Source organism: Saccopteryx bilineata, chromosome 3 (genome assembly GCF_036850765.1).
Source record: "Saccopteryx bilineata isolate mSacBil1 chromosome 3, mSacBil1_pri_phased_curated, whole genome shotgun sequence".
Taxonomy (NCBI): Eukaryota; Metazoa; Chordata; class Mammalia; order Chiroptera; family Emballonuridae; genus Saccopteryx; species Saccopteryx bilineata.
This window is the reverse complement of record NC_089492.1, coordinates 202,383,193-202,395,759: the sequence shown is the minus strand read 5'-3', so window position 1 is coordinate 202,395,759 and position 12,567 is coordinate 202,383,193.

Here is a 12,567-nt window from a genome sequence, read left to right as displayed (position 1 = left end):
AAGAGAGGCCACAGAAGAACACAACCCAACCAACACCTTGATCTAGGACTTCCAGCCCCTAGAACTGTGAGAAAATAAACTTCTGTGGTTTAAGCCCCCCAGTCTGTGCAACTTTTTATAGCAGCCTTAGCGAACTAATGCAAATGGCATGTAAATATTCTATAAATGGGAAGACTCCCTCCACAGGAACTTCTTACTTTAAAAAACTCTGATGTTATGCTGTTCTTTTAATGTAAATACATAGGGTTTTATTTATATTATGGGCTAAATATTTTAACCCCAGAACTTACCATCATGCATTTATTATACTTTTTTCTTATGAGCATATAGAAAAAAGATGTTTTGTAATACAAGAACTTTGTAATTTGAAGATTTTGAAAGATATAACAATTAGAAAAGGAACAAATAGATGATTTTTCAAAATATAACAAGCACTAGAATTTATAATTAGCTGTGCTAAATAATCTACATGCATTATGTCATTTAGTCATCACTACAATATTAAGTAATATTATTCCTCTACCATCTTCTGTATGAGAATACTGTAGGCATAAAGAGAATAAGTAACATGCCCAATGTACAAAATCAAAAGTTAACACCAGGCAGTCTATTAAGAACCCACTCCTCAAACAAAGGATAGAAAAACAAAAGAGAAGAATCAAACAAGATACAAAACTAACAGAAAGCAATTTATAAAATGGCAATAGGGAATCCATAAGTGTCAATAATTATACTAAATGTAAATGGATTAAACTCACCAATAAAAAGACAGAGTAGCAGAATAGATTAAAAAAGAAAATCCAACTGTATGCTGCCTACAAGAAACACATCTAAGCAAAAAGGATAAAAACAAATTTAAAGTTAAAGGCTGGAAAACAATACTCCAAGCAAATAACATCCAAAAAAAAAGCAGGCGTAGCAATACTCATATCTGATAATGCTGACTACAAGACAGCAAAAGTACTCAGAGACAAAAATGGTCATTTCATAATGATTAAGGGGACACTGAATCAAGAAGACATAACAATCCTTAATATATATACACCAAACCAAGGAGCACCAAAATATATAACACAGCTACTTATTGACCTGAAAACAAAAACTGACAAAAATACAATCATACTTGGAAACCTCAATACACTGCTGACGGCTCTAGATCGGTCATCCAAACAGAGAATCAATAAAGATATTTGGCCTTAAACTAAACACTAGAACATCTGGATATGATAGACATCTACAGGACATTTCATCCCAAAGCAACAGAGTATAATTTTTCTCTAGTGTACATGGAACATATTCAAGAATTGATCATATGTTGGGCCACAAAAATAACATCAGCAAATTCAGAAAAATCGAAGTTGTACCAAGCATATTTTCTGATCATAAAGCCTTGAAACTAGAATTCAACTGCAAAAAAGAGGAAAAAAAACCTCACAAAAATGTGGAAACTAAACAACATACTTTTAAAAAATGAAGGGGTCAAAGAAGAAATAAGCGCAGAGATCAAAAGATATATACAAACAAATGAAAATGACAATACGACATATCAGAATCTCTGGGATACAGCAAAAGCAGTGATAAGAGGGAAGTTCATATCACTTCAGGCCCATATGAACGAACAAGAGAGAGCCCAAGTGAACCACTTAACTTCACACCTTAAGAAACTAGGAAAAGAAGAACAAAGACAACCCAAAACCAGCTGAAGAAAGGAAATAATAAAAATCAGAGCAGAAATAAATGAAATAGGGAACAGAAAAACTATAGAAAAAATTAATAACAAGGAGCTGGTTCTTTGAAAAGATCAACAAAATTGACAAACCCCTGGCAGACTTACCAAGGAAAAAAGAGAAAGGACTTCATATAAACAAAATCCAAAATGGAAGAGGAGAAATCACCACAAACATCATAGATATACAAAGAATTATTGTAGAATACTAGGAAAAACAATATGCCACTAAATTCAACAATCTAGAAGAAATGGATAAATTCCTAGAACAATACAACCTTCCTAGACTGAGTCATGAAGAAGCAGAAAGCCTAAACAGACCGATTAGCAGGGAGGAAATAGAAAAAAACCATTAAAAATCTCCCCAAAAATAAAAGTCCAGGCCCAGACAGTTATACCAGCGAATTCTATCAAACATTCAAAGAAGACTTGGTTCCTATTCTACTCAAAGTCTTCCAAAAAATTGAAGAAGAAGCAATACTTCCAAACACATTTTATGAGGCCAACATAACCCTTATACCAAAACCTGGAAAGGGCGGCGCAAAAAAAGAAAACTACAGACCAATATCTCTAATGAATACAGATGCTAAAATACTAAACAAAATACTAGCAAATCAAATACAACATATTAAAAAAATAATACATCATGATCAAGTGGGATTCATCGCAGAATCTCAAGGATGGTTCAACATACGTAAAACAGTTAACGTAATACACCATATCAACAAAACAAAGAACAAAAACCACATGATCTTATCAATAGATGCAGAAAAGGCATTTGATAAAATACAACACAACTTTTTGTTTAAGACAGTCAACAAAATGTGTATAGAAGGAAAATATCTCATCATGATAAAGGCCATATATGATAAACCATCAGCCAACATCATATTAAATGACATAAAACTGAGGACTTTCCCCCTTAAATCAGGAACAAGACAGGGTTGTCCACTCTCTCCACTCTTATTTAACATGGTGCTAGAAGTTCTGGCCAGAGCAATCAGACAAGAGAAAGAAATAAACGGCATCTATATCGGAAAAAAGGAAGTAAAGGTATCACTTTTTGCAGATGATATGATCCTATGCATCAAAACCCCCAAAGACTCCATAAAAAGATTACTAGAAACAATAAACCAATACAGTAAGATGACAGGATACAAAATTAACATACAAAAGTTCATAGCCTTTCTGTATGCCAACAATGAAATATTAGAAAACGAACTCAAAAAAATAATCCCCTTCATGATTGCACCAAAAATAATAAAATACCTAGGAATAAACATAACAAAGAATTTAAAGGACCTATATAACAAAAACTACAAAGCATTGTTAAGGGAAATTGAACAAGATACAATGAGATGGAAAAATATTCCTTGTTCATGGATAGGAAGAATAAATATAATCAAAATGGCCATATTATCCAAAGCAATATACAAATTTAATGCAATTCCCATCAAAATTCCCATGACATTCCTTAAAAAAATGGAACAAAAAATCATAAGATTTATATGGAACTATAAAAAACCCCGAATAGCCAAAGCAATCCTAAGGAAAAAAAATGAAGCTGGGGGCATTATAATACCTGACTTCAAACTATATTATAGGGCCATGACAATCAAAACAGCATGGTATTGGCAGAAAAATAGACACTCAGACCAATGGAACAGAATAGAAAGTCCAGAAATAAAACCATATATATATGGTCAAATAATTTTTGATAAAGGGGCCAACAACACACAATGGAGAAAAGAAAGCCTCTTCAACAAATGGTGCTGGGAAAACTGGAAAGCCACATGCAAAATAATGAAACTCGACTACAGCTTGTCCCCTTGTATGAAAATTAATTCAAAATGGATCAAAGACCTAAATATAAGATCTGAAACAATAAAGTACATAGAAGAAGACATAGGTACTAAACTCGTGGACCTGGGTTTTAAAGAGCATTTTATGAATTTGACTCCAAAGGCAAGAGAAGTGAAGGCAAAGATAAATGAATGGGACTACATCAGAATAAAAAGTTTTTGCTCAGCAAGAGAAACTGACAAAATAAACAGATAGCCAACTAAATGGGAAATGATATTTTCAAACAACAGCTCAGATAAGGGCCTAATATCCAAAATTTACAAAGAACTCATAAAACTCAACAACAAACAAACAAACAATCCAATAAAAAAATGGGAAGAGGACATGAACAGACACTTCTCCCAGGAAGAAATACAAATGGCCAACAGATATATGAAAAGATGTTCATTTTCTTTAGTTATTAGAGAAATGCAAATCAAAACTACAATGAGATACCACCTCACACCTGTTAGATTAGCTATTATCAACAAGACAGGTAATAGCAAATGCTGGAGAGGCTGTGGAGAAAAAGGAACCTTCATTCACCGTTGGTGGGACTGTAAAGTAGTACAACCATTATGGAAGAAAGTATGGTGGTTCCTCAAAAAACTGAAAATAGAACTACCTTATGACCTAGCAATCCCTCTACTGGGTATATACCCCAAAAAACTCAGAAACATTGATACGTAAAGACACATGTAGCCCCATGTTCATTGCAGCATTATTCACAGTGGCCAAGACATGAAAACAACCAAAAAGCCCTTCAATAGAAGACTGGATAAAGAAGATGTGGCACATATACACTATGGAATACTACTCAGCCATAAGAAATGATGACATCGAATCATTTACAACAAAATGGTGGGATCTTGATAACATTATACGGAATGAAATAAGTAAATCAGAAAAAACCAAGAACTACATGATTCCATACATTAGTGGGACATAAAAACGAGACTAAGAGACATGGACAAGAATGTCGTGGTTACCATGGGTGGGGGGGAGGGGGGGCGCAGGATGGGAGGAGGGCAAGGGGAAGGGGGAGGGGGAGGGGCACAAAGACAACTAGATAGAGGGTGACGGAGGACAATCTGACTTTGGGTGATGGGTATGCCACTTAATTGAATAACAAGAAAACCTGGACATGTTTTCTTTGAATATATGTACCCTGATTTATTGATGTCACCCCATTAACATTAATAAAAATTTATTTATAAAAAAAAAAAAACCGACTCCTCTAAGCACTACATTCCTTGATTCAAAACACATATAAACAAAGTGCTTAACACAGTCCTTGCTGGGCACACAGTAATTATCAAATGCTAGTTGCTTCCCTCCCATTTTAAAGACATACTTGGCACAATGAAAAAATTCATAACCAGATGAACAACATGCTGATATTATGCATCATGTGTCAGGATCTGGAAATGTGTTTCTTTGGAAATTTTAAACCCCAAATTACAGTGGGTATCCTACTCAAAAAATGGCAACATAATGGAATTACAAAGTAATATTTTTTATGTTGACCAGTAAGAATTTATTTACAGAATGGTGTTTATTTGCAACTACTATTGAAAAAGAATTTTTTTTAAGCAAAAGAGAGAGACAGAGAGAGGGACAGATAGGGACAGACAGACAGGAAGAGAGAGTGATGAGAAACATCATTGTGCCTTGAGGTGGGGGGACTCCAGCAGAGCGAATGACCACTTGCTCAAATCAGAGAACTTGGGCTCACTCTAGTGACATTGGGCTTCAAGCCAGTGACCTTTGGGCTCAAGCTAGCGACTATTGGGTCATTTCTATGACCTTACACTCAAGTCGGTGACCCCGAAATCAAGCCAGAGGAGCCCGCACTCAAGCTGGCAACATGGGGCTCAAATCTGGATCTACTGCATCCCAGTTCAATGCTCTATTCATTGTGCCACCACCTGGTCAGCTGAAAAAGAATTTTTTAAAATCTGGTGGGGTTTTTTCTCCATTGAGAGACATAACGAGTTTCTGAAATAGTAAGCCAGAGTAATCCTTTTTTATTTTTGAGAAGAATTTAAACATATATATATAAATTATATTATATTACATTATATTACTGTCAGGAATATAACATAATGATTCAATATTTGTATATATTGTGAAATGATCACCACAAAACTCTAAAATCTATCACCATATATAATTATACACAAAAAATTTTTTTCTTGTGATGAGAACTTTTAATATCTACTCTCTTGGCAACTTCCAATTATGCAATTCAGTCTTATCACACGGTGACCATTCTGTACATTATACCCCATGACTTAATTATTTTATAACTGAAAGCTTGTACCTTTGACCACCTTCATCCATTTAACCCACTCTCACCTCTGGCAATCACCCATCTCTTTTCTGTATCTATAAGCTTGGGATTTTTGTGTTTTGTTTTGTTTTTAGAATACATATATAAATGAGATTATATGATATTTGTCTTTGTCTGACTTATTTCACCTAGCATAATGCAAGACAATCCTTTTAAAATACTTCAAAAATTTTATAAGACTCTCAGGGGACCCAGAAACCTTGTTCTATCTCTGCAGGACTTTGCTTATTTTCTCTCTTAAAAAAATATCCTCGGTCCTGGATGGTTGGCTCAGCGATAGAGCGTTGGCTTGGCATGTGGAAGTCCTGGGTTTGATTCCTGGCCAGGGCACTCAGGAGAAGTGCCCATCTGCTTCTCCACCCTTACCCCTCTCCTTTCTCTTTGTCTCTCTCTTCCTCTCCCGCAGCAAAGGCTCCACTGGAGCAAAGTTAGCCCGGATGCTGAGGATGGCTCCTTGGCCTCTGCCTCAGGTGCTAGAATGGTTCTGGTTGCAATGAAGCAACACCCCAGATGGGCAGAGCATCACCACCTAGTGGGCATGCCTGATGGATCCTGGCCGGGTACATGTGGGAGTCTGCCTCTATGCCTTCCTGTTTCTCACTTTAAAAAAAAATAGAAATATATATATATATATATATATCTTCTTAATGGTGGTTAGAAGATGATGAAGAGACTATGCCATTAAATGAAAGAGGGACAGAAAATTGAGATGGAGGGAAGTACCAAAGGTAAACTTTGGTTTAGCCCCACAGTTGCTGAGTGATGGATTAAGATTGTCTAGCAACTGAACAGAAATTGACCACATCCTAGTCTTAATTTGTAGTTTACCACAGGTTAGAAAATAAGAGGGTGTTGATAGTGTGTGTGCATGCATTTATGTTCCTAAGATCTACTGTTGAATTCAGTTAACAATAAAACTTTCTTCCCTTCCTATTCTTTTCTCCCTTTCTGTTCTTATTCTAGGATATACAGTTAAATATTGGAACTATAGAAGAGACAAAAAGAAGGTGGAGATAGGTGGAGAAAGGGCAGAATGTTAGTTGTATTATATAAATGAGAAATAGTGCTTTGCCCAGAGTAGGTTCTGAGATAGTATTTGATAATGATAAACGAATGAATGAATGAATGAAGTAGGTAGGTCCCTAAGGTCTAGGACTGGAGGTTAAAGAGTCAGAATGGGAGAATAGGTAGGATCATAGGTTTGGATATAGTGACTTATTACAGAAGTGTTTCCAGGGTAATTGATAAGAAGCCAGGTAAGGGTATGATTTCAGACAGCATCCCACTGAGGGCAGCTTCAACTTGATTCCATAGGGGAGATCTGAAGTATATTTTATGCTTCAGAATTAGCCCAACCAAAAGCAAGAGAGCTTGGCTTTCATACACTTGCACTGGTTAGTCAGTCGAAGGGTAAGGAACAGTGGGTAGATGTGGGGTGGTGGCGGTGGAGGTGGCAGGATAGAAATAAATTATCTGACACTCTGCTCTTGCCAGCCTAAGTAATGCTGTCTCAGTGCCTGAAGTCCGCCTGTGAAAAAGAGTCACTCACGTGGCACATAGAAGCCAGGGGTGGGACACACAGCGTCCCAGGGCTTCAAGAGGATCTGCACTGATCACTGACAGTGTCCTATTTCAGATAGCAATCGGCTTCAAGATTAAACCAAGACAGGGTTGTTCTCTCTTTGATTTGTTGTATTACACGAGTCTGGTCATTTGCTGTATGTATCACTGGGAATTGACAACACTCATATACACAAGAGAAGAAGAAAGATTTACCTTAAAAAATAAGAGATAATATTTACTTGGTGGATACTATGGGTCAGGAACTTCTCAAAGCACTATACATTCATGATCTCTTTCAAGCTTATGCAAATGGGGTTTGTTTCTCATTATATTATGAAGAAACTCAGTTAAGTAATATGCCCATGATAGCACAGCTATTAGGTGATGGAACCAAGATTCAAAACCAGGTTACACATTTCATGTTTAAATAAAACAACACAATCTATTTTGAAGTATATTGACATAGTCAGTGAAGCAAGTTAGAATCAGTTTTACAACCATCCCTGTGAAATAGATGCAAATTTTTCCAAGTCTAAAGAGTTAAATAATTTGACAAATGCAGTACAATGTGCATGCATTTAAAAAAAATGTGTCTCTAGCCTGTCCAGGCTGTGGCGCAGTGGATTGAGCATCGGACTGGGAAGTGGAGGACCCAGGTTCAAGACCCTGAGGTCGCCAACTTGAACGCGGGCTCATCTGGTTTAAGCAAAAGCTCACCAGCTTGGACCCAAGGTCGCTGGCTTGAGCAAGGGGTCACTCGGTCTGCTGTAGCCCCCAGGTCAAGGCACATATGCGAAATCAATCAATGAACAACTAAGGAGCCGTAATGAAGAATTGATGTTTCTCATCTCTCTCCCTTCCTGTCTGTCTGTCCTTATCTGTCTCTCTCTCTGACTCTCTCTGTCTCTGCCACACAAAAAAACCCATTTAAAAAAATAAAATAAAAAATGTGTCTCTAGGCATCAGTTTTCTTAGTTTCTCTCCTATATTATGTCTATTGAGTGAGTCAGTTTCAGAGACTGGATTCTTTGTCATCAGGAATATAGGATTTTTGGTCACATCTATATGCTATCTAGTGTAGGAAAGAGCAGTCTCTCAAGATTAAAGTTTTGTGCTTAACTGACCTGTGGCAGCTCCACAGACCATCTGACATGTTTATTGACTCCAGTGAATGTGACTCCCATTGAAAACCTCAGGCAATATTGTCTTCCCTTGCTGTGAAATAATTGTCTAGAGACAGGGAATCCTCCAGGCGGCTAGTTAAATGCCTCCAGAAGGCTTAGGGCATTGACGAGTCCCTCAGAGGATTTCTGTAGTTTACCAACTGCCTTATTGGTCAAAGGATCTCATTAGTCACACCCCTTTTGGAGTGGCAGCTCCAGGATTGCTGTGTTTGTGGTGGAATCATGAGGATGCTGCGTCTCTGCAATTCCAGATGAAACTCTCAAGTGCAGAGTGTTTCTCGTCTTTATAAACCCACGCCGGTATTTAGAATAGTTACTAACTTGTCTTTTTCACTCTTACAAGGTTCTATTAGTTTTTTGCATATACCTTTCTCCCTCATTCTCACAGTTCAGAGCCCTATATTTCACCGGACCATGCCAGGCCTGGGGGTAAAATGGTCAGAATTAGCTGGGCAAAGTTTGGCAAGCTCCTGCTTCCTAGGAAAGGGACATGCACATCCCATAATTGCCTCCCCCAAGTTTCCCCAGTTATTTCATGAGCTCCCAGGAGCGAACCCTTAAGTCTGCACAGCCTCTGTATGCCCCACACCCCCTGCTCTAGCTCCCTTTGGTGCTGGTTACTACTGACAACGCCGCTGCTTGTGCAGTCAGGGGCTGGCACCTGTGCACCTTTATCAGGGTTGGATGACGCAGTCTCTGGTCAGACGTCACTGCTGTGGGTGCCATGTTAGGGTCCTCGGGGTCTAGGGAGGCACTGCAAAGATGACTTTGCTCCCTGCCCTAGAATGCCTCTTTCCTTCTCCCTTCCTTTCTTAGATTACACTTTGCAGACGGTGTAATAGGGCTGTTGTACTTAATGCTTTAGATAACTTACAGTAAAATAGTTATTTCAGGTGTTCCTTACAGTCGTGTCTAACTCCCCAGATGACTACCTGGGGATTGGAAGCTGACAAATGAGAGCTAAGCTGCAGTTTGCCCTCTCCATCTAAGCTTTGTTACTGGGACCAAGTTTACTTCTCTCACCAGCTGTTACTACAGGATAAGTATTTTTCCTCAGGAGATGCCCCAGCTGCTCACAGAAACACATTCCTAGTCAGCCCACCTTGCAGCCTGGCAGACATGCTCAGATATAGGTGAATCCCTGAAGTGGACACAGACCTGAGACTCAGGCTAGATCATCTTTCCGTTACTACTCCCTCCCTTCCTCCCCTCCACCCTTTTTTGTCTCTCTCCTTCAACACTAACTGTGTGCCAGGCACTGCTCTAGGCACTTCAGATGGAGCAGTGATGAAGTATACAATGTCCCACCCTCCTGGCCACTCTAGACAGTGGCAAGTATTATGAACAGGAACTAGAATAAAGTGTTTGAGAGACAGTAACTAGGGGATACTTTACATGGTGTTATTCAAAGGCCTTTCTTTTTTTTTTTTTTTAATAATTTTATTTTTAATGGGGCAACATCAATAAATCAGGATACATATATTCAAAGATAACAACTCCAGGTTATCTTGTCGTCCACTTATGTTGCATACCCATCACCCAAAGTCAGATTGTCCTCTGTCACCTTCTATCTAGTTTTCTTTGTGCCCCTCCCCCTCCCCCTTTTCCTCTCCCTCTCCCCCCTTCCTCCCGTAACCACCACATTCTTATCAATGTCTCTTAGTTTCACTTTTATGTCCCACCTACGTATGGAATAATGCAGTTCCTGGTTTTTTCTGATTTACTTATTTCGCTTCGTATAATGTTATCAAGATCCCACCATTTTGATGTAAATGATCCGATGTCATCATTTCTTATGGCTGAGTAGTATTCCATAGTGTATATGTGCCACATCTTCTTTATCCAGTCACCTATTGATGGGTTTTTTGGTTGTTTCCATGTCCTGGCCACTGTGAACAATGCTGCAATGAACATGGGGCTGCATGTGATTTACGTATCAATGTTTCTGAGTTTTTGGGGTATATACCCAGTAGAGGGATTGCTGGGTCATAAGGTAATTCTATTTTCAGTTTTTTGAGGAACCACCATACTTTCTTCCATAATGGTTGTACTACTTTACATTCCCACCAACAGTGGATGAGGGTTCCTTTTTCTCCACAGCCTCTCCAACATTTATTACCTGTCTTAGCAAAGACCTTTCTGATGTGATAAACTTCTGGCTGAGAACTGAATGACAAGAAAGAGCCAAGGCCCTGGCCGGTTGGCTCAGCAGTAGAGCGTCGGCCTGGCGTGCGGGGGACCCGGGTTCGATTCCCAGCCAGGGCACATAGGAAAAGCGCCCATTTGCTTCTCCACCCCCCCCCCCTTCCTCTCTGTTTCTCTCTTCCCCTCCCACAGCCAAGGCTCCATTGGAGCAAAGATGGCCCGGGCCTGGGGATGGCTCCTTGGCCTCTGCCCCAGACGCTAGAGTGGCTCTGGTCACGGCAGAGCAACGCCCCGGAGGGGCAGAGCATCACCCCTGGTGGGCGTGCCGGGTGGATCCCGGTCGGGCGTATACAGGAGTCTGTCTGACTGTCTCTCCCCGTTTCCAGCTTCAGAAAAATACAAAAAATAAAAAAGAAAGAGCCAACTATACAAAAACCTGTCATCTAAGCATTCCGTGAAGAGAATAGCAGTACTTTTAGTTTTATTTATATCAGGGGTCCCCAAACTTTTTACATAAGGGGCCAGTTCTCTGTCCCTCAGACCGTTGGAGGGCTGGAGTATAAAAAAAACTATGAACAAATCCCTATGCACACTGCGCATATCTTATTTTTAAGTAAAAAAACAAAACGGGAACAAATACAATATTTAAAATAAAGAACAAGTAAATTTAAATCAACAAACTGACCAGTATTTCAATGGGAACTATGCTCCTCTCACTGACCACCAATGAAACAGGTACCCCTTCCATAAGTGCGGTGGGGGCCGGATAAATGGCCTCAGGGGGCCGCATGTGGCCGGCGGGCCGTAGTTTGGGGACCCCTGGTTTATATTATATATTTATTCTGCCTCGAGAGCTTCCATTGCCCCAGAAACATGTCAGGAGTGGGATTTTACACTGAACCCACCCCTGCTGGCTTCTTACACTCACCCAGAGATGATGTTGGAGCCCAAATGGACCAAGATCATAGGAGTAGCCCTGTCTCGTGGGCCCTCGGCTGTAGGGGTTGTCTGCTGATCCGTTGTGAGCACAACCACATTTCCAAACTGCTGTGCACTGTGACAGGGCCTCCAGGCGTATGGTTTTCCGGGTTCCTAATCTACTCCACAGGGAGAAGAGCCTTAGGGAAATCCCAGCCCAGGTGCGAATCCCAGGGAGGCAAAGGCAGTGGGAAGCCCACATGCCCCGTTCTTAGGGAATTCCAGAGTCCACATAATTAAGCGTTAGAGCTGAAGAGTTGGGATTTCTCCGGCCACCACGGGGCATTTCTGCTAGAGCAGGAGCAAGAGGCCTGTAGTCCCTGAGATGGTCAAGGGACTCAAGGAGCTCTAGTGGCCCCGTGAGGGCATGATGGTCAGGGTCTCCCTTTCAACTCCTTGGAGGGGACACAGAGCACCACAAGCTGGCTCCTCTCAGGCAGCCTCACCGCCTTCTCCTGGCCCCCCTCCCCCCACCATGAGACTCTGCCATGTAGCATCCCTGTCCTTCCACACAGGCACCCCAACAGACAGAGGCCTGCTCACCATCTCCTCAACAGGCCTCTGGAGACCGCTTGTCGTTTGGAGTCTTCCAGGTTTTATTCCTCCATTTTGTCTTTGCTTCTCTTCTTTTCCTCTCCTTCTCTTCACTATATCACATGCAACCAATTCTTCAAGGCCTATGTGAAGACTCACCTCCTCTGGGATGTCCCCCCGATTGCTATTGCTATCATTAATTTCTTCCTGCTGAATGCCCACAAGCACCTAGAATCTTACTC